The sequence below is a fragment of the Equus quagga genome, unplaced genomic scaffold, assembly GCF_021613505.1.
Source record: "Equus quagga isolate Etosha38 unplaced genomic scaffold, UCLA_HA_Equagga_1.0 146_RagTag, whole genome shotgun sequence".
NCBI lineage: Eukaryota > Metazoa > Chordata > Mammalia > Perissodactyla > Equidae > Equus > Equus quagga.
In genome coordinates this window covers 2,797,310-2,820,960 of record NW_025796728.1, presented here as the reverse complement: position 1 = coordinate 2,820,960, position 23,651 = coordinate 2,797,310, and the positions used below count along the sequence as shown (strand labels likewise).

General features: G+C 34.4%; 1 protein-coding gene across 1 annotated transcript in view; it reads right to left on the bottom strand.

Annotated features, from left to right (window-relative positions):
• Positions 1 to 23,651, bottom strand: part of LOC124232912 (protein furry homolog-like) — a 243,199-nt gene that overhangs the window by 173,682 nt on the left and 45,866 nt on the right. Inside the window, exon 3 of the mRNA XM_046649823.1 lies at positions 9,044 to 9,173. The gene's annotated coding sequence lies outside the window, so the exon portion shown is untranslated. The remainder of the gene's footprint in view (positions 1 to 9,043; positions 9,174 to 23,651) is intronic.

The window sequence follows — 23,651 nt, the reverse complement described above, 5'->3', positions numbered from 1 at the left end:
AACTCAAGCTCCCATGAACTGTCACGTAGCTATAAATCACATGCTAACTCTTTTTGGAATTATGCACAATAAAAGACCTGGATCCAAATTCCTGGAATATTTTCTATGATGGAATGCTCTAAGGATAAATTCTAGTTAAATTTATCTACCTCCAAGACAGAAATCCAAAAGCTTTTATAAATAATAAAAGCCACCATGTTTTGAACTATGTGCCAACTTTGCTGCTATTTTTTATAATCTTGAAAACAATGCTACAAAAACGGTATCAAGTTGATAGGTGAGGTTAACTGGCCTCAGAGAGATTAAGTAGCCTGTTCAAGGACACACAGCTAGTCACTGGAAGAGCTCAGCTCAGTCTGGACCAAAGCCCCATTCCACTCCTTTCTCAGTACTTTACTGCCTCTCTCTCATCACGTTGTAGGTCTTCCCCGTATCTCTCCTCAATCATGAGATTCTCATAGATTCAGAGAAGGCATGAATATAAAAACCCAATAAGGCCTCTCCTATATCCTCCCATGATTACAGCCTGAAAAGTGCTCCAAAGGTCTTCTTAAGTAAGCGAACACACTATGAAAGCCCAATGCTTCCAAATCTCATTTGTATAAGCAAGAAGAGTTCCTGAACTCCTTCACACACTTACACAGTAAGCGCAAGACATCATTTGGACCAGACCAGAAATTCCATAGCAGATATTATTTGGACCCCAAGTTCTTCCATGACATTGCCCTGCCCAGCAACCTTTTTATCACATTTCAATTCCAAACGCTTCTGCATCTCCTTTGGTCTGTGATCGCTACAAGCATGTGAAGTGTCAGAAGAAAATCTCATCTTAATTTTCTCCCAGGACCTTCTCTAAATTCCCTGTGAATAGTCCAGTCTCTGAGGAAGACTTAAATGACTCATTACTCATCTCACTTCCTTCTCAAAAGAAACTGGCCTGCCAGGCTGTTCCCCTACCCAATATAGGGCATATCAAACAAAAAGGAGCTATTCTGGAGATACAAAATTTAACCATTGAGAGCAATGGTTCTGCAAAAACAAAGCTGAAAAGATCACTTATTAAGGAAATCCAGTTAGTAACAGTTAGCTTTCCCCCTTCTTTACTAGTCAAATATAGATAGCAGCCTTTAAAATTCAACCAAAAGGCACTTGGAATTTTATAACAAGTGCCACATTTTGGTTTGTCCCCTATAGTAAGCTGTGCTGAATACCTCAAGAGAGGTAAACCAGTATACTATTCAAATGTTTATATCCTGTGGAGTCATTAACACTTTGTAATGAAATGGAAATGGTTATCTCAATGTGTGTCTCTTAATTATTTTTGTAAAAGTCATGTGAAACAGCTATTCACTTAATCAGCTTATCTAACCAGTGTTATAAAAAATTATCATCTGTTCATTAAAGCAAAACACAGGGCCTCAAAGAGTAATGCTTAATATACACTGAAATTAAAATCTTTTCCTATTGAAGTTTAGCTCCTAATTAAAATGAGAGCACCAAAAACAGCGACGTTCTTTAATGGAACTAATAAACTTGATTGATACACTAGTCTTTAAAAAAATGTTTTAGGGCCAGCCCCATGGCCTAGTGGTTAAGCTCAGCATGCTCGGCTTTGGTAGCCTGAATCCGATCCCAGGGCATGGACCTACACTACTCGCTGGTGGCCATGCTGCGGCGGTGGCTCACATACAAAATAGAGGAAGACTGGCACGGATATTAGCTCAGAGCAAATCTTCCTCAGGAAAAAAAAATTATATGTAAAGATTCAAAAACATCAAACATTGCGATGAAGTGGAGCAGAAAGAGCAAATGCCTGACTTTAAAACAATGGCATGGCTATACCACTTAGTAGCTGAAAAACCTCAGATAATTTTTTAAAACTTTGTATAACAACCTATCTCACCAGGTTTTCAAGAGGACTTAGATAACATCTGCTCATTCAACCAACATTTATTGAACAACTATTATGTTCCAAGCCCTGGAACACATCAGTAGGCAGAGCAAACCCCATGCTCAACTTACATTCTATTTCAGGAGGAAAGGGGACTGGAAAGCACTAAATAGGCAGATAAATGAGACCATTTAAGTTAATGGTAAAACAAAGCAAGAAAACAGAACGCAGAATACAGAACGTGCTCAAAAGTTTCTTTCATCTTTAATGCTGACATATACCTAGTATATATCATTATCTCTGTTCTTAGTGAATTATAAAAAAATCAATCTTATACTATATTTACACTCATTTATTCTTGACTACAAACAGAATGAACAACAACAACAAAATTAAGGTTGATTCCATCAGAATAAAAATAACCCAATCCTGGAGATACAAGGACTTTGCAGCTGTCACAACAGAAGCCTGTGGAAAAACACTGCCTGATTCTTCGGATCTGACTCATGACTATGCCTAACATTCATTGTTCTTCAATGGTCAGACAACCATGTAGTATATTCTAAATCAGTGAAGGGCATTTTCTCCCCACCAACTTTTATGCCTGAAGATAAATGAGTAGAATTGTCATAAATAATATCTATCAGTGAGTAGTCTTTGATGACATGATTAGGACTCTACACAAAAAAATACATGGATATTTAAGCATCTTATGAAGAAGATTACATTACATGAATACATGAACACTTTGATTTCTTTTTTTTTATTAAGGAAGTGGGGGGAAAATAAATGATTTACTTCTTTAAGAAAACTGCAACATTTCACATCAATATACAATAGAGTCCTTTGACTGTAAATTACAACTGTTAGCTAATCATTTAGTCAAATAGCTCCATTAAACTAGGAATCAGAGGAATAAAAGAACAACAGGTCCACTAAAGATTTTACTTTAGCTTAAAATATAAAACCTGCTTTATTCCCTAGCCTTTTGATATAGTGCCAATCGTTGTCTCTTAAGGTGAAGTTGCTGACTACACCAGTGTCTTTGTTGCCTAAAATTCAACCCATGTACGTCATCTGCAATTTCCAGTTTCAATTTCTTCAAAGTGGAGTGGGAAGTTGAAGGTATGTGAGGGCAAATCCTTCCAATCTTGTACACTTCTCTGGCCCACATGTAATTCAAAAGCAAATTTAGGGAGTCTGACCAAAGCATTCAACTTCACTTACACCGAAACAACTCTTTTCAGTCTCATACTTCACTAAACTATGTAATACCTAATTAAATTACATGATCACAATTACAAGCATAATTGGCAAAAACAGGTTTGGTTTAAAACACAACTAACTCTTGGTAAGCCCACAACTCAACCTGCTGGGAGCAGAAATGATGGCAGGGGTTTGAACAGTGAGCAGCGTACTACAGGCATTTGTTAATATATTTTATAGAGAAATAGACGATTTCTGGTAAATTCACGGTGGGTTATTTGAGAATTTCCATAAAAATTTTAAAATATGAAATAAATTAATATTTAGAGAAAGTGAAAAAATGAAAAAATTTATCAAAAGCCAAGAAAAATGCTCTTCAAAATATCAACCCCTGCAATACCTCAAAATTCTATGCATATTCCTGTTAAAGAAATCATAAGCATCTGTAAATACTTCTGGAGCTAAAAGTAGCAGGTAAATTTCTATATACTGCAAACTATCTTATTCTCAATTGATCCTCTCACAAAAGTACAATTGTCAATCCATATTGCAATCTTGTCTAACATTCCTTAGAAATAACTTTTTAAATTTTGAATTAATAATGAAGGAGGTTGGAACCCACTGATTTAAGTACAAAGCTACGGGATTACAGATCAGTTTCCCTCAAAATGAATAGTTCCTTCTTTGCATTACTGATATGAAATCTCTTCATACTCTTGGTTTCTCCTTTCATTAAATGAACAAAACCCTAACGCCCCTTAGAAGAACTGTACTCAGTCATACTTGCGGAACATCTGGCTAAACTACTGCATTATCTCTAACACCCAGAACCACCAGTAAACAGGAAGTAAAATCCATTCACGCTGAGTTGCGAGTAACCTATGTATAGGCTAGTGCAAACCATGTGGGTTCGATTCTTATAATACAATATAAATTTAGTATCAAATCTTGAGATTCGAGAAAAGGACTTTGATTAGTAAATTTAAATTTAACAACCCGACACTTTAAAACCAAATCTTCAACAGAAATTGCCAAAGACGACCTCGAAATTAATTTTAATAGTCATTCCCTAAAGTGGAATTCTACTTTTGAAGAAAATATTAAGCAAGAGTTATTCCACAAAGGACCTGTAGCCTCTGGAGTTTCAGACAACAGATTCTTCAGTACTCCATGACTGTGCTTTGCTTTGACTGTGATTGGTAAAAACACATGAACTATGGAAATTTTTAATTATTAAATTGAGTGCTTATTTGAAACTTAAATTACAAAATCTAATTGGTACACTTTATAACATGTACGCTATTTTCAAAAATGTGTAAGACAGCCTTCAAAAAAAGGAGCCATTTTAAACTGATGGGCATAGCATATTGCATTTAAATACCAAGTCCAACCACATAGGCTGAGGTACAGAAAGAAAACAACTAAATGATTCAAGACTGAAAGTTAAAGGAAAAGTAAATTTTTAATAACTTAAATAACTGCACATATTAATATATCTATATTTTTCACTTATGCCTGCATGCACTATAGAACCAAAACTAAGTGCTCAATGATTTACAGATTTTAATTGAAACTAAACGGCACTAACTTATCAATGGCCTCACCTCCCTTTCAACTCCCCAAATGAGTGAAGAGTATAAAAAAATGACTTCTAATACCGGTATAGTGTAGATATCAATATATATTTCTCTATAAAGCTTAGAAACTCCTTCTCCTTTCTTTTACATAATTCATATTTTTAAAACAGAAAGTATGGCTTCTCATAGCTATGATTCTATTTTCTAAACTGACAAGAAACTATGTTAGGGAGACTAGAAAGAACTAGGGACACTCCTATCCTGCCCTGGGGAGCTTAAATTGAAATATTTTTAAAGGTAACTTGGCACTGTCTATCAAAACTTTAAATGCACACAGAAATTTATACTAAAAAGCAATTAAAGGCATAAAGTGATATATAAATGGATATTTATTACATAATTATTTTTGATAACTAAAAATTAAAGTCATTCTAAATGTGCTTCAATAAGGGACTGATTGAATAAATTATTATATCCACACAATGGAGTGCATTTTAAATGAGACTGAAAGATGTTTACGATGTATTAAACGAAAAAGCAAGTCTCTGAACAGTTGGGGTAGTAAATCTCATTTTTAAATTCTATAAATAAAAATGTCTATGTGCATATTAAAATATGCATAGAAAACAGCTATAAGAATATATATTGAGTGGCCGGCCCGTGGCGAGTGGTTAGGTTCACGGGCTCCACTCCAGCGGCCCAGGGTTTCGCTGGTTTGGATCCTGGACTCGGACATGGCACCGCTCACCAGGCCATGCTGAGTCTGCATCCCAGCTAGCACAACCAGAGGCACTCACAACTAGAACACACAACTATGTACTGGTGGGGGGGGTAGGGGAGCAGCAGAAGGAAAAAGAAGATGACTGGCAACAGATGTTAGCTCAGGTGTCAATCTTTAAAAAGATCTCTATAATATATATATATTGAACTTGCAGAGGATTTACAGAAACTCTCTTCTTTCAACTAAATATAACATTAATTTTGTAAGAGTAATTTATTCCCTAAAAGAAAAAAATTCATAATTATCTGGAACATTTTAACATTTTAAAGTGTTTTAGTCAAAAATTTCAAAACTTAAAGCACTTTCCATCTTCTTCCTAAAGAATTTTCCTTTCAATATTGGCTAGTTACTATATGCAAAACTGATTTTTATCCTAACACGTAATGAATATCACCCTCTCAAACTTTAAAAGTCATTAAACTTAACTTTGCAGAATTATACGAAACAAAAGTACTGTGATGCAAAATAATCATTGTATTCAAAGATGTGACTTTTTTTATATTTCATTCCAAATATTCATTTTCTTTAGGACAAAAGAATGGGACATAATTTTGAAGCAAAATTTAACTAATAAGTAAAATTCAATTTTTTTTATTTACATATCCTACAGGTTATAACAACAACATTTTCCAACAAGTATAACACTTCATTATCAAAATGTTCTCCAAAGTTCACCAAACTGCTAACTTTATTAATGGTTTTATCTTGATGCATAATATCAGTATTTCTCCATCTAAACTCAAAGCAAAAATTCTGATACTAAAAATATTTAGACTACGTATTTATTGTAGTAAACATATTTTAATATTTAAACCTGAGTTTCAAAATAAAGATTTATGCTCACTAGAATTCATACTTACAAAAATAATTTTACTTTTCTAAAATGCTTTTTTAAAGGATTGAAAATAATACATTTTTACTTTACCCAGTCGATGACGTTGATTATTGTAATTACTACGACAGATACTGATTCTGTCTTCTCCATCTACAGTCTTCTCTGATGAAGGCAAGCTAAGGCGTCTCATCTTAAGTAATCTTGGGGAACTTTCCTGAAAACTCTCTTTAGTATCCAAAACCACATCTCCCGAAAGAATGGGAGGAACGACTTTCTTTAAAAAATCCATTTTAAAGTTATCCTACATTACTAGACCCACAAGCACACAGAAAGGAGCTTGTACCAACTTCCTTGATGAGAAGGTGAGGTACACTATTTGCGTCAGAGAGCAAAGAAACGTCATGTGAATTTAGGTGGTGCTAAACACCAGGAGGTCAGCTGCCAGCTGTTTTGAAGCTGATTTCCAAGACCTTTGCTGTTCACACTGATAACAGACCCAACAGCTACAGACCATGAAACTGTACTTTATATACATGGACGTGTACACCTACGATGGGTGTGTTAACAGCAGTATCGAGACTATAAAATGTTTAGCATTCACCTAGTCTAATATTTAGACTTTGAAAACCTACACTGTGATAATGTTAAGACAAATTTACTTTGGAGTGAGGTGTGTGTGCCTTTAAATTAACTTACGGCTAAAGTGTGAAACAGTAACTTGTATTCAAAAGATAATTCTTACCATTCTGAAAATTCCCTAATGCACCTCAGGGACCTCAAGTTTTATGGGACATGAAAAGGAACGATGTAAAACTTTATATTGAATTATGAATATTCCAATACACTTTTTAAACACAAAATACCTCCTCATTACAATCAATTGTAATTATTAACAGTAGTGATAGAAACCTTGGCATGAATTACCAAAAACATAATTGATAATTTAAAATAAATGGACCTAAGAATATAAAGTTGAAGAATTTAAAGTATGAATATTTAATTCAATAAACCCAGTAATCAACCTTACATAATTTATTTCCAAATAACTGAACATTCTACTAACTATTTTAAAACAGCAAAAGTAGTGGATCCTACTGCTTTAATGTAACCCAGAAACATGACAAAATACGCCAGGGAAAGGTGCCTACATAAGACTTTGAGAACTGAAATTAATCTCTTTTCTCCTTTCCTTTGCCTGCCCTCTGGTGGGGGTACTGAGTGAGCAACAAGGAAATGAAAAAGCAAAGGGAACAGATAAAGCGTGAACTCCCTAAGTAATCAAATCGATAACTTTGAAGGATATACATTTTAATAATAAAAAAAAAATTTGATTCACTTAGGGAAACACAAATACAACCTCATTGTTCCAATACTCAACATGAAGAAAATCACTTACATATTTGAAAGATGAAGTATAAAATTGTCTATATAGGTAGGAAAAATTGTTGTAATGTGAAAACAAGTAATTTCTGGTTCTGAACTGCTGAGTTTTTAATCCTTATTCTTCTACCACAGAAATTATGAAGCCAATTATTCCTGAGCTTATTCCTTTAAAAGATTAACTGAAGGTCATCTACACATAAAGCATTAATATTAAGGTTCAGAGAAAATTTAGAGGATTTATTAATGCAAAACCTATCTCAGGGAATCTTACAGCAAAAAGGAAGGAAAAACAAGAAAGTTAAACACTTAAATTTGTTGCCCTGAAGCAGGACTGTACCTTCTAAAAAAAAATGTTGACTTTTAAAAAAAAGCTTCTAGGAAGTAGATTCTCTCTTAACCCTTGAGCATAAAAGGATAAAAATTCATATCTGATCAGCCTATTGCCCATATACAGAAAAAACCGGTTAGAACCACTGTCTGTATGCCTTAATATAGAAGTTATTACTGTGTCTTCCAGGTTGTTTTTTTACCTCTTTACAGATATGATATCATGTTTGTTACAACTTATGTTTGTGGTTTCCCTCAGGTCCCTCTGCAGGTCTTCCTTACGTATGGAACCCGGAAATAGTATATGTAACACATGCCGATTATAGAGGGCAAGTTACCTTCACATTTGTTCATGATATGCAGGGCAACCACCTGTGTCACTGTGAAGCCCACCTTCTAACCTGCACTTTCAACTGGGGAGAGGAAGGGCAAGGATTAGGTGTAACAGAAGAGACCACAGGATTCTTCTCACATCTCTTTCATTCAACGAATATCTGCTGAGCAGCTTCTATAATGCCATGTGCAAAACGCCAAGGCACCGAAGATATGTCTCTATTCCCAAGCAGCTTACTGTTTACGAAGGAAAAGAAACTCTCACAACTGCAATACTCCCTGCAGAGCTGGCCAAGGCTTTGTTGAGCCTGTGTTCCAGTTCAGTGCCCTCTGCTCAACCTGCTTCCTAACCCCCTCTCTTCATGGGTGGTGATCTCGAACAAACATTCTGGAAGCCAAACTCCTTTTAAGCATCAGCTTCGGGAGGACCCACCCTCAGACATACAGCCAGGGGAAAAGCATGGCATTCCAGAGACAAAACTGTATCCATTACTAGCTGAATCTACGAGGAGGAAATGCCACAAAGCCTTGTTTGCATGTTGGTTTTTCTAAGATCTCTGGTTGACTTATCACAACTTTGAACTCCTGGTATAATAGTTACAAGATTAAAAAAATTGTAATAGGAGCTAGGTGCTCAAATACGGCTTTTAAAAATCTTTTTAGACCTCATAGTCACTATCTAGCCTTTAGAATATTTATTATGATCTTACCGTAGAACTCAGGACAGTAATTTCTTGGTGGTAACTCGGATCATCTAATCCTGACTGTGGGACTCGAGCAGTTTTGAGAATTAAGCATTTAGGTGTTAATCATCCAAGATTCAAATAAATGGCTTCGGCTCTGAAGAAAAACAAAAGGCAACATTTACACATTAGATATGTTAATAACAAGTACATCTGTATGTCACTCATATCTATCCTTACTTCTTAATATATTATATAGTAACATCACTAGTGATGCAATTATCTTCTCCCGATGTTGCATTACATTTTTTCTAATTTTTATTATGAAAAATTTCAAAGTAATGCAAAATTACTGAGAATAGTAAAATGAACCCACCATTATTAACTCATGGAAAATCATGTTTCACTTATTATCTCCACCCACCCCCTCAACCCCTATCCCACCACTCTGGATTACTCTGAAGCAAATTCCAGACATCATACCACTTCATCTATAGATAATTCCATATGTCTCTAAGAGAAAGATTTGCTTTTTAAACATAAATCGATATTATAAAATGTACAATAAATAATTTCTTTATAACATCAACTACCAATCAGTGCTCAAATTTCCACAAGTGTCTCATAAGTGTTTTTGTAAACAGTTTGTTCCCAACTCAGATCTAAACAAAATTCATACAAGCAATTGTTACCATGTCTCTTTTTTTTTTTTTTAAAGATTGGCACCTGAGCCAATCTTTACCTGTTGCCAATCTTTTATTTTTTGTTTATTTATTTATTTTTTTCTTCTTCTTCTCCCCAAAGGCCCCCAGCACATTGTTGCATATTGTAGTTGTAGCCCTTCTGGTTCTGCTACATGGGACGCTACCTCAGCACGGCTTGATGAGTGGTGCCATGTCCATGCCCAGGATCTGAACTGGCGAAACCCTGGGCAGCCGAAGCAGAGTGCATGAACTTAACCACTCGGCCAAGGGGCCAGCCCGACCATGTCTCTTAAATTCCTTTTAATTTATAGCTTTCCTCATTTCTTCCTTCTCTTTGTAGTGACAAATAATGTTTTTACTAGCCAATGATTGAACTAATACATCAATACCTTAATATATCAATAATTTAATAATACATTTGATACATTTTTATTTTATTCACTAAAATAAACAGACTTGCAAAGTAGTTCACATATCCGCTAGGCCCAATATTTATCCCATTACAGACAATGTTTGGGATACATATTTTTCAAAGTCCAATTATAATAACTCTGAGGGAGTCATGGATTGTGAACTGTATCATATCTGTAATAATTTGATGGTTACTAAGAATGAAACTAACGACCACAGGGAGTTATCCTTTTACCATATATAAGGACTCACATATAATGGTACACATTCCATGTTTTTATTACCATTAAACATCTTGGCATTTTTCAACAGTTAAATAGACCACATTTTAAATCTGGTATTTAAATTCAAATTAACCTCATTTTAGATCATAACTGGTTTCTTACTATTTTTTGCTGTTGTTGTTAAATGAATTTAATCCTCAACCCAAGAGAAAGGACTAACTACTCTCTAAAGTATTAATTTTGTACTTAAACTTCTTAATTTGAAATTCCTTTAGCCAAGTTAGAAAAATATAATATTCCATTTACTTACAGGCATAATCAACTAAATCATGATTAAAACCAAATCTTTGAAGCCAAAAAATTGGTAAATATGAATAAAATACTAATTTATATGCACTTGTTCATAATCAATGTCATCCAGACTTCCCAGAATTTTTGAGTGCCAACCAAATATTTCTGAATCTACTAACAACATGACATCTACAATTCTGCCATAATTCTTGACACTTTTTTTTATCTTAGGTTCATGGAATCATTTCTCCTTCCAAGCAAACAAAGCTTATGTGACAAACAGCATATCATTTCTGTAGATGTTGGGTAGTACAATCATGCATTGGTCTATATTTAATGAAATTTAAACTATTTTTCACTATCTTCTAGGACAAATCACAAAACCAATTACTACTGTAATACAAGGCAGTTTTAGGAATACTGCAACAATTTCAAATAGGATTGAGTTGTACCACCATGTCTAGGTCTTTCGTTTTGCTTCACTTTTGAATAACTTTCTGTTCAGGCATAGCAAGGGCTAATGCCATGCTTTTTATATGTTTTCTCTTCTTGTAACCACACCATCAGAGCACTGTATCATTTTAAGACTTTCCAGTGTTCATCTAGAATTTTCAGGATCTCTTTAATAGATACACAACCTTCTTATTTTCAACTTTCACTTCTGATAAAATAAACATATGTCTTTGGTTACCCTGGAAAATATTTGGTTTATACTCCTCTGGCTTTCTTTATAAGTTATAACCATTTTTAGCAGGGATGGGTTTTTCTTGTTTTTGTCTTGGTTTGGGGTTTTTTTTCACGTCAATTTCTTTTTCATCTTGTCTCCATATATCTATTACTTAACATGGGACTCATTTTTATTTTCATTTCACTTGATTAATTTGGAGAATATTTTATCTACAAGAAAAGTAATTTTTATTACTACTTTTACAAAACTATTTTTGAGATGGTCAAGGTCAGAGAGGTTAGGTAACTGTGGTCATGGTGTACACATGATCGATGCTGTTGTTTCTTATTTTAAAAGAAAAAAGTCATAAGCAAGAGTGACTTGAGGAGGTCAGTTGGTTTTTGACAACACTAAAGAGAAGACTGTAAATAGTCAAATAGCAAAAGCTTTGAAGGGGCAAGGCTGCAGCAAAAGTAATGATCTAGTAGCTTCCATGTGCAATAAAGAGAACAGTTGCCCAGCTCTGGCGCTTGGGAGGATCTCGGGTCAAATGAGGTCCTCCAGGGAGAACATTGCTTCACTCAGGCCAGAAAGTAAAAGAGAAAGTTGAATGGTGTTCAGATAGCACATTAACCTCATTTCCTTTCTAAACAGAGCTACTAGAATAACAAAGAACAGAAATGCCACAAATTTAATGTATCTTAATTGTAATAAGACACTTGATATATATGTCTCTCATATACACTGATACAGAAAATAATAATCTCAAGCAAATAGAGCACAAATTAAGAGTAAATGAATCTCAGTGATGTTCATTATAATATTCTCAATACTTGTCTGTATACTTCATAATTTGAAAAGGAGAACAAGGAAGTTTGGTGCCTAGCACAAGGTAGATGAATTCAACATAAAGAAGAATAACTTAATTATTGCACAATTAATGAAAAGTCTGCATCATAAAGATATGAAGTCCCTGCTCACTGAGTTTTTAGGCAAAGGTTCTCAGAAATGCTATAGAAAGGGTTATATCCCACTGCGTAAAAAGATTAGGCTAAATTACTTCAAAGATCCCAACTCAAAACTCTAAAGCTGACTTAAAAAGGTACTTTATACTTATACTTGAACTGAACCATGTGGTGACCTAGAAACTCACTGTATGTCAAGTAAAGAAAGAAACCACATTGCAAGATACGGAATCTATGAGAGCAAATTCCTGCCTTCCATTAAAATTATTCTAAGAATCTTGCAAGGCTTCTTCAAATGATGCAAAAGACTAAATGATGGAAAAGTTCTGACAGGCTTTTAGAGTAAGGATGCAATGGTTTTCAAATAAATTTAGAATAATCATAGGTCCTATTCACAATAGCAAAACAATTATGGAAAATAAAATGTAGTACTTTTTTAATCTGCCAAACATTATATAAAACATAAAAAATCTACTCACAAATAATCAAGTGCAGGCAGCAAACAATTATTCAAATATCTTTTATGTCTGACTGGTAAGAATAAAGAATTTACAATCACCCCTTTAATTAACCAAGAAAATTGATGATTCATAAGAGTAAAACTGGTTCCATCACACTCGAATTTTTAGAAATTCACTTTTTCTCTTATTTTAGAAATGATATACTTCAAAAAATTTTTTAAATGGAATTGCATCTTAACTTCCCTGTCATTCTTTTTAACCTTCTCCTAAATGTCAATTTTAAAAAGTACAGAAACTCATTACGCTGGCTAATGTAATCACAGACTACTCTATATCTATCACCTGCTAAAAATGCTGTATAATGGTAATGAGCTAGAATAATTGGGCTTCACTGCAAAAATCTAAATCTCTTGCTGATAAAGCAATGTTCTCTGCAGTTAAATTTTGTTGATTTTACATTTTTAGCCAGATTATCAGTTATTGCCATACTACTTGATCTAATGAAAACAATTATGAAAATTTTCCATTCACAAACTTAAGGGGAAGTTTTTTATAAAGGTTTCATTCATTGAATCAAATGAAAACAGCATCAGAATACAACATTTTCTGAGATACTGATGAAGGGATATGTATTGTTTAAAGTAATTTTCCTACTACATTTCCACGTTGGCACAGAAAAAAGGAAGGAAGGAAGGAATTCAACCACAAAATTATCATACAAATGCTCTACCTACTTAACTAGACTTCAACACCAAGAGAAAATTTTTGAACAAATGTAGGAACAGACCATAACACATCAACCTCACTAAGTCTGGAAGGTACTCCCATCCCTAAATTCTAAAAACCCAGGACTATAACTATGACACATATAATTCACAGAAATTCTATATTCAACAAATACTTATTGATCAGAACTACGTGCCAGGAACCAGGGACAGGGGAGTGAATAAAATAGACAAAAAGCCCTAGCTTCATGGAGCTTACATTCCAGCAGGAACTTGAGCCTTTTTTGGAGTCATTCCTATAAGAATCTGAAAAAAGCGCTTGGAGGCCTCTCCTTCCAAAATGCACATAGACCTAATTTCACAAGGTTATCAAACTTTCTAATCCAATCATTAATTATGGATTAAGAACCTCTGATAAAAACCCTCCTTATATTTATTTTCTATCATTTATCATAGATAGCTTCATAATTTTACTATTCATAATAAAAAGAATAGTACTTTTTTTCCATTAAAATACTCATGGCTTTCAAATTTCAATGGAATGTTTTCTATTTATTCCATTTGAACCTCTCACAAATTTCTAGGCTGTCAGATTCCTTTATCAATCTTGGTCTTTCCAGAAAACTTAATCCTAACCTCTTTGGCAGCTTCATAGGGAAATTTTCTTTCATTCATTCATTATTCTCTGGATCCCCTTAAATTAAAATCCCCCTCCCCTGCCCAAATTCTCGGTTAAATTCTTTGTAGAAGTCACTTCAAGAGTCTCTGGAAGAAGATATGCTCAAGAGAAACCACAATAAAACTTTAATCATTTAATACAAACCAACAATTAACCAAAAATTTTTCTGTTTTTGCTTGTCACAAAAAGAGAGTAAGCAACCCCCTAGAGAGAACTGTCTTTTTAATTAAAAAAATGCAACATCTAAAACACTTTCTAGGCTCATTATAATCTCTAATCAATGTGTTATACCTTTTATAGCTATAATTTTAAAAATTTACAATGGAAATTTTTCTACCTAATTATGACCCTGAGGTCCCCATGCAAATCTGATACATATATTTTGAATGTTTTTATAAAACTATTCACAATAAAAAGTTTCTGGGCTAATCTAAATTTTAAGTTAATCAGAAAAATGAGGAAGTAATTGCTGAAGGTCATCGAGCAAGTAAGTGCCCACGATTTGATCTCTAAAGTTGGTCTCTCCTCTCTTTCTCTGCGTTTACTGTCTCCGGCAGGCTTAGAGAAGCCTGACTTTTATAAGGGCAACTAAGAAAGCACCAATTCCCATTGATGTTTAGATGACCTATTTCTCCCAAATTTATAGCCGCAAAACAACTTCTCTAAACGTAAGAAGGAATGATCACTTGTGACCTGCAATCTCACAGCCTGTGTAAAGCCTTTAAAATGTTTGCGTTCTTGACTCAATAATTCCATTACTAAGAGCTTTTTCTAGGACGATAGTCAGAAATGCTCATGCAGATTTATTCACAAAGATGTTCATTGTACCATTATTCCTATGAGCAGAATCATGCAGGGGAGACAGAACAAAAACAAGGAACCAGTTGAAGAGATCATGGTTTATCCCCAAGATGAAAAGTTATCTATCAATGAAAAAATGTATTTTTTACTAATATGTCACCATATTCACTATATATTTCTAGGTAAGAAGTAAAAAACCAAAACTATTTATAGTATCTTCACAATTGTTGGAGATAAAACCACATTTAGAAGCAAAGAATAAACTTAGAAGGATAGAACCAAAGTGTCTAGGTACTTAATCTCTCTGTGCCTCCATTTTCTCATCTATAAAACAAGGATAATAAAACCACTGGGGCTATTGTGAGAATTAAGTGTAAAAGATAAAAAGTGCTTCAATAGTGCTTGACATGGTAAGTACTCAATAAATGTTCATTGTTGTTTAACATATTACATATGCTGACAAATACACAACACTTCCAAAAATTAGTACTGAAGAAATCAAACTCACTCATAATTCTAATACCCAGAGATAGCCACTATTAGCGCATTTTAATATCTGGGTTAATTTCCTTCAGGTCTTTTAATACGTATTACACATTTTATAAAGTTAGTATCATATTGTATCATTTCTAGCGGTTACAAAATATCTCAATATTTTATGAATACATTATGTGTATTTAATCATTCCACTATTATTAGGTCCAATTTTTCACTGCTATAATTAATATTACAGTAAATACCTTGATTGGCAGTCTTTGTACACATCTTTGATTTTTCCCTCAAGAAAGAGTCTAGAAGCAGAATGTCTATCTCAAATGGTCTGAAATACACTTGGCTTTACTCCCCTACTGACCTATACGGAATGTAGGCACATACCACGTGTTTTAAAATGCCGATTTCTCTCTTTTCTCCATGGATACTTAAAGGCTATTAATTGGCTTTTCCATTGTAACCTTTCTATTGTTTTTTTGTTACAACTGCTTATCAGGTATTTCTCTTTTTCCATTTATTCCATTTAAAGGATCTCATTTTTCCTTTATGTCACTCTAACATCCCAAATACAATTTGAGTGTTAATTACTTCAGTACCTCTCTCAAAAAGGTTCTTAAGATTCTACTTTATGTCTAGAAATGGAAATCCTTGTCTTTCAGAAATACATCTTGAAACATTTACAGATGATGTTTTATGAAAGAGGAACTACATCAAAATAAGTGGGAATTGGGGGAAAGGAGTGGGTAGAGATAACAAAGAGCTGAAAAATGTTGAAGCTGAAGAATGGGCATGTAAATATTCATTCTACCATTCTCTCTATTTAAGTATTTTTAAAACTATCTTTAGTGGGAAGAAACTGCTTTAAAATAAATCTTTAAAAGAAGATATAATTATTAAAATCTATAAAACAATTGTGGTTTACCTTCTACCACAGGTCTTAGAGAACAATAATTCAAGGATTATAAAAAAAAAAAATAACAAGACCAAAAATATTTAAGCCAAATTCAAAAGTGAAGTAAACAACTACAGTATTTAGAATCTCTCAATTACACTTGCCAGTAATTCCCACAGATAAAAACATACTACAATGCCTTTTTCCAAACCATGGCTTCAGCTTAGCATGCTGATTCTCCGAAACAATATTAGTATTTATATTGTGCATTACAAGAACACAATTATGCCTCTGTATGTGCCCACATGAATATTTGATAAGTACTTTTATTATGTACTAGTATTAAATAATCCAAATTCTCTCAGTGCTTAAATCACATCTTGGTACCAAGTTAGGCACATCATAAACAATACTTACAGATTAGCAGTTAGGTCCACCAAAGCGTTTATTTGTACCCAGAGGCGTGCAAGCAAGACCAGCATAACGGAAAAACCACCTCGCTGCACATCTTTTATTAAGACGTATTGTGGGAAAATATCACCTGCATATATTTCTACCTCTGCAGAAATATACCTTGGCGTCAGGTTATGATAACAAGAGAGCTTAGCAAAAAGAGTAAGAACAAATCTAGGGATAGGGGATCAATGGCCGCTCAGTGGATTTAAAGGGTGAAATGGACAGGTTAAACACATGCTTTCTAAACTCTTTTCACTGCAGTAAAAAAATACATTTTATATAAATGTACTTACAATATATTTTATATAACAACCCCAGTATATATACACCCACATGATACATTTGAAATAATCTGCAATACATTTTGATAGTCTCCAAACTATTTCTTTTTAAAAGTGTTATTTTCGAGTCACTACCCACTAAAATAATTTCTTGACTTCATAGGTTTAAATCTCAGGACTAAAAAATTGGCCTGGGAAAAACAGCCTGCTTATCCTCCTGTTCACCAGTCGAAGGCAATGGAAGAGAACATCTGACAAACTAGACATTTCATGCCACCCAAGCATTCATCTGCCTGAATTCCTGTCTGCCCTGAACAGAAAATGACATCATTACATGTATGGGAGGATGGGGAGTGGGGACAGGAGACACTGAAGTGGGCAGGAATCAGACGACCACTGCTTAAACACACATACACACACACACAGCCCTAAGAGAAGATAATCTCTTAAATTTCTTCCAGTTCTAAAATTCTGTAGTTCTAAGAGTTGGCTCTGAGATTATGAGTCCCTAAAGGGTAAGAAATTCATTGCTACATCTCCCACAGTGCCTAGCAAACTGACTTTCATAAAAATAACAGAGCACTACATAGAAATTAAACTCAATTAACAATATGCAAACTAGGCATAAATGTAAAGGTTCCTGTCATTTAAACGTATGTTTTCCACACACTGTTAGATGTAAAAATCAATGCTATTGTATATTATTTGAAAACTCATAAGCATAAAAATGCTAAAATATATATATAGCGGATGTATATGTATGTGTGTGTATATATAATACATATGCCACAAATACTATTCCTGTTACTTTATCCATAAAAGGTATAAAAACAATTCACTGTAAAATTATTCTAAAACTCAGAATGGAATTAAATTACTAACTTTTAGTTTGAATTAAACCTTTTTTCCTGTCTGCTTAATGATACTACATTAATGGCAGAGAAATAAGCAAAACATGGGCCTAGTACAAAAGAAAAGTAACAGCAGAGGACTAGACAATATAGAACTTTCATAACCATGATTTATAGTACTCTAAAGGCTACCAGTTTGGGCCCAATGGTCTCCTCTGCTTTTATCTTAGAAGGAATAGTTTTCATCAAAAAAATTTTAATGACATTGAAGTGTTTCCATATATATATTAACTTTCACTAAATTATTATGGCTTAATTGAAGTGAGAGAGAAGGTGAAAAAACAGTCTTCAAAAAAGACTTCCAACTTCAAATCACAATAAAACCTTTTATAAATAAGGACAACAAAGTCAATCCTTGTGCCTTTTATATAATGTTATAAAATGCCATATGATGCAAAAAAAGACAACTTTCTCATGAACCTGAAAATTACACACAACTCTTTCTTTCCATAAGCTTTACCTAAAATTCCATTACTTTGAGGTGCTGGATTAAATTATTTGGAAAAAATCTAGGATTTTACCAAAATTAATATAATTTCTGATTTTTAAATGAGGAAAATGTTTACAAATATACTTTTGTTACTTAAAAGAATAATGTACTTTAATGGGCCGATTCCAAATTTCCAGTTCTGCTTAACATTTCTCACCAGTTCTTGGATTTCTAAATTTAATTACTACTAACTAAAACATACCTTTCAAAAGCTTCATGGAGAAGGACCTGAATTTGTTCCTTGAAAGAAATAAGGGAATTAGAGAATCTGCATTGGCAGAGGAGAAAGAAACAAGACTGGGAACGACAGAGGTGGTACAGGAGACAGGATGGGATTAGCCTCTCTAGAGATTATTCATTAAAGAACTGTTAAAGATAACGTCAGACAATATAACTGGACCAGTGACTGTTGAGGAGTCTCCACAAGCCACAGGGAGATGAACACCTAACACTGACTGAGGGTCAACCCTGAACTCCCAGAATCAGCACGAAGTGGCACTTAGACACAACGGCAACCTTCCAGGAGTTTACAGATCCGCTGGAAGAGAGACACACGCGATGACGTGTTTTAGGTGATTTGAAAGAGGTTACCTAAATATGTTCAAGCTACGATCAGGTCCAAGCGAGACAGTCATCAATTTAAGTGGAGGAGGGGACAGGAAAGACTTTGTCAAGGAAGTGGTGCTCACAGCTCCATTGCCAGAAGAGTAACTGGAGCAACAATCTACAACTACACGAATGGCTTTTTGCCTCTCTTTGAGGAGCTGGCTAGCTGTTGACAGAAGAGCTGCTTGAGTGGCATATTAAGGCTTAACAAATATGACTATTTCACTGCAGCCTCCAAGCCATAACTTCCCAATGTGACAGGCTCCAAAGTTGGGTGCTATCACATACCCTTTTAGTTACACAACAGGACCTGGCTTCATCCCAAAAATGGTTATCCTAGGATTGCCTCTTCCTCATGTTTATGAACAGAAGTATTGTGTCCAGTAAGGTTTACACTGATGGACTGTTCCTCTCACTCTAGAAATGTAGAAAGGATAATAAGCAATTTATTCAGATCAAGATCCTCTGTACAGAAAATAACACATTTCAAAGTTAGTAACAAAACAACATTCCAAATCAGTTTGGTCACTATGGATGACCATATAGAACACGCCACAAAGCTTAATCCTTCACATTCCAGTACATCCAGTGACTCTAAAAGGACTGCACACAAAAGTCAAAAAGCCCCACCCTACTCCACCAATAGGCTTTATTCTTCACAGTGATTAAGTCAGTCTGAACATTTTACAAATACAGAAGGGTAGAATTCAGAATTGGTTCACTGCACCCTAAGAAATGGTGCTCTGGAAATCCAAATTAATTAAGTACCCAATAATAATAATAACAACAACACTCATCACTGAGGCCCTACTATGTGTGAGAAACCAAGTTAGGTGCTTTACACACATTACTTCAGTTTAACCCAAACAAACCCATAACTTCTGTAAATGTTCAACTTTGCAGCTGTGGAAACTGGCAAAGCTAGTAAATGAACTGAGAAATACTGCACATCTGGATTCTTTTATATCTTGAAAAAATAAGCTGTTATATGGAGTTACATTAGATGAAGTTCTCAAATTAAAATGCAATTATGATTTCAATGTTTTTATACTGATTCTGAATCTCAGAACAAAAGCTAGAGATCTCTTTAAAAAAAGGATAATTAAACATAATTAACACACAATTTATCTTAAATATTCCATAAAGAATAAATTTGCCTCATCAACAGTAAAAAATAGGGGGGCCAGCCCAGTGGCATAGTGGTTAACATTGCACGCTCCATTTCAGCAGCCCAGGGTTCACAGTTCGGATGCCAGGGGCAAACCTACCTCACTCATCAAGCCAGGCTGTGGTGGCAGCAACCCACATTCAAAACAGAGGAAGACTGGCACAGATGTTAGCTCAGGGACAATCTTCCTCAAGCAAAAAGGAGAAGATTGGCAACAGATGTCAGCTCAAGACCAATCTTCCTCACCAAAAAAAAGTAAAAAGTAGGGAGAAAAAGGAGAAACCATTTATAACCAACAAATCGCAGAAATGCTTATATTGAGACTAAATTCAATCCTCTTCTGTTAATGTCTTACTATTAATTTAAAAGTCCAAGCACAACTTTATAAAGGAAAGTGACATCCTCCTGTTTCAGCCAGAATTCTTAAAACAATCTTTAACCTAAAATGTATGTTTCCCAAAGATGGATGCTCACAATTTAACCACAGTGAAATTTAACCAGCTGCAAAATTCTGTATCAGGACTTTCTACATTACAGAGAAAACCTGACAACGTATGCAAGTATCAATTGTCATATCTGTGGTTTAAAATGAAACTCCCTCCCCTCAACTCAAATCATCCTTTCTCTTCTGGGTCCCTGCATGCCTCTTTTCCTTTATTCCTGCTCTATGTTGAGAGAATATTTGGTCCCTAGCTCAGTTTAGTCAAGTTCAGAGTCATGGGAATAATACCTTTTTAATGTTGTCTCTGGATCAACTTCCAAATTTAGGTTATGCTCTTCTTCTCATTAAAAACTTTAATATAAATTCAAATCATATTAAGACGGGATGTAAATGCTAACTGCAAGATTTATCAGAATAAAGCAAAAACGAAAATAAAAATTTTTAAGCTTTCTAGAAACCCAATACCAGGTACAGTATAATAAATAAAAACAGACATAATTCTACCACCTTCACTGAGCTCAACTGTATATCAAGCTCGGTAGTGAAGGACACAAACAATGAATAGGACATTGGCTATGACCCTAAGGAATTTGTTGTGTGGTGTGACTCATCCAGCTCTAGGACCATCCCTCCTAAACTGCTGTAGAAGGAGAGTGTTGTAGAAAGTTCCAATATGGTACAAATGGAGTTATTACCAAACAGCAAATGCTTATCTTCTAATATATCAGGCTTCTGAATTAATGTTGTGATCATATTTGAAGGTATGACACTCATGTAGGATTTGAAATGAGAGAGGAAATAAGATGTGGGGAGTGCAGCGTGAGGAACTGAGTCATTTCTCCCACCTTGCCAGGTTTTTTCACCCTTGCTATTAGTTACATAAATCCTATGTGGAATGCAATATTTCACTTATGACAATTTTACCTTTTAAGCCTTTCATAAACCTGTCAAACTATGAGCTACATGGACCAATTTTTGTTTTATAGATTCTCAGTTTTAAAAATAAAAGCTTGTTCATCCCTCCAAACTAAATGCATTATGATTGAAGATCACAGTACCAAATGATCATTTGATTCTTACCGATAAGTACCTGTCCTGATTAATGTTTCAAAGTAATTTAAAAAAAAAAAAACACAAAAACATATTCCAGAAAATAAGACAATGTGCTAATTTAACCCTAAGCAAGCTCATTTAAAATTCCCATTAAGAGATTTTTACTTTAAAATCATACAACCAAAATACTTCTCATTAGTTAATATTGTTGAAACATCAAAAATTTCAAATGCGACTTTAGGAAACTTACTTTTAAAATAGGTTTAAAAGGTTTAGTCCCTACTGCATCTCCAATGACAAAAATAAATCCCATTCAGTATGGAACCAAAATTATTATAATCTCCTGACCCTTTTATTTAAAATCGCATACAAAAGAAATCTGTATAAACCCTATTTCAATTATAATTTCAGAGAAATGATCTCACATGAGAAAGCAGCACAATGTATGTAGCGCAGTTACACAATAGTAAGCTATATTAACTCAAAGTGAGTTAACCTCATTTACAAGAAGAAAAGGAGAGAGGGAAGAAGAGGAGAGAGGAAAATTTATAAGAATAAAAAAAGATACAGTACATAAAATCATTTTGCAAGTTTATAGACAGTAAACGATAGTCCCCTGTCTTCATCAAAGAAAACATGCTGGCTGGCCCTGATACACAAACAAAAGCACATGGGCGAATCAAGTATATTAATCTCTGTCAACATGCAGACTACGACATTTAACCTAGCAGGATGCCTGGTAAGTTAGCCAAGCAGATAGTTAGTCCACAAAACACCGCAGGTAAAAGCAGAGGTACATTTAGACATGCTCCATATTTATGATTTTATTGCCCATTCTCCACCATCATGGAAACTGAGTATTTAATACTCTAAACATGCCATTACCCCCAGTAAGTCATAAGAACTCTCTGATATTGCCATAAAAACATATTTTTGTCAAACTAGTGTAGAGAGTATAAGTATTATTTGATGTTCACCGAACTGCAGACTGTTTCAAAAGGCAAGTAAGATATTCCCCTCTAAATGAGGTCACTCTCTGAAGGTTCAATACAAGATACTTGCAAAATTGTACTTGAGACTTGTTTCTTTTATAAGAGATTGCCAATGAGTATCTACCACATGGAATGCTCCCTAATCTCATCCAATTCAATTCGACAAATATCTCTTGAGTTCCTATGAATTACAAAAACGAAAAATACACAAGTCTTTGCACTCCAAATACACAAATATAGTAATACAACACAGACTCTGATGAATCCTAGAACCAACACATCAACAAAGGAAAATAGGGTATGTGGGTTAAAAGTCAACCAAACTGAGAGATTTAAGAAGGAATAGGGGAATAGTGAGGATTTAAGAAGGAAGAGGGGAATAGTTAGGATTTGAGTGGAGCCTTTAGGAAAAAGAAAAAAGAAAGAGGAAACAGCATTCTGGAGGTGGAGATGTCATGACACAAGATGAAGATGAGCTAAAGAAAAGAGGTAAAAAAAAGTATCAGTCTGGTTGCCTAAAAGAAAGTAGTCTCAGAGGAGCAGACCATGAAGCTCAAGGAAAATAATAAAGGCTTCAATTTCAAGTGGGCTTTCACTTTTCCACAATGAAGGAGTCTATTAGTCAGGGTTCAGAGACTACAGAGAAACAGAACCACTAAGATATACATCCATGTGCCACGTTAACGACGTTTCAGTCAATGATGAACCACACATGTAATGGTGGTTCCATTAAGATTAGTACCATAAAGCCTAGGTGTGTAGTTAGCTATACCATCTCATACTGTAGGGAAGGAAGAAATTTTCCTCGACTCTTATAGGTTATTCCAGCTGGTCTAAGAATTGAATTGACATGAGAGAGATTAACAGAGAAAAACAAACAAAAGTTTAGTAACATTTGTATATGGGAGAACCAAGTAACTCGTC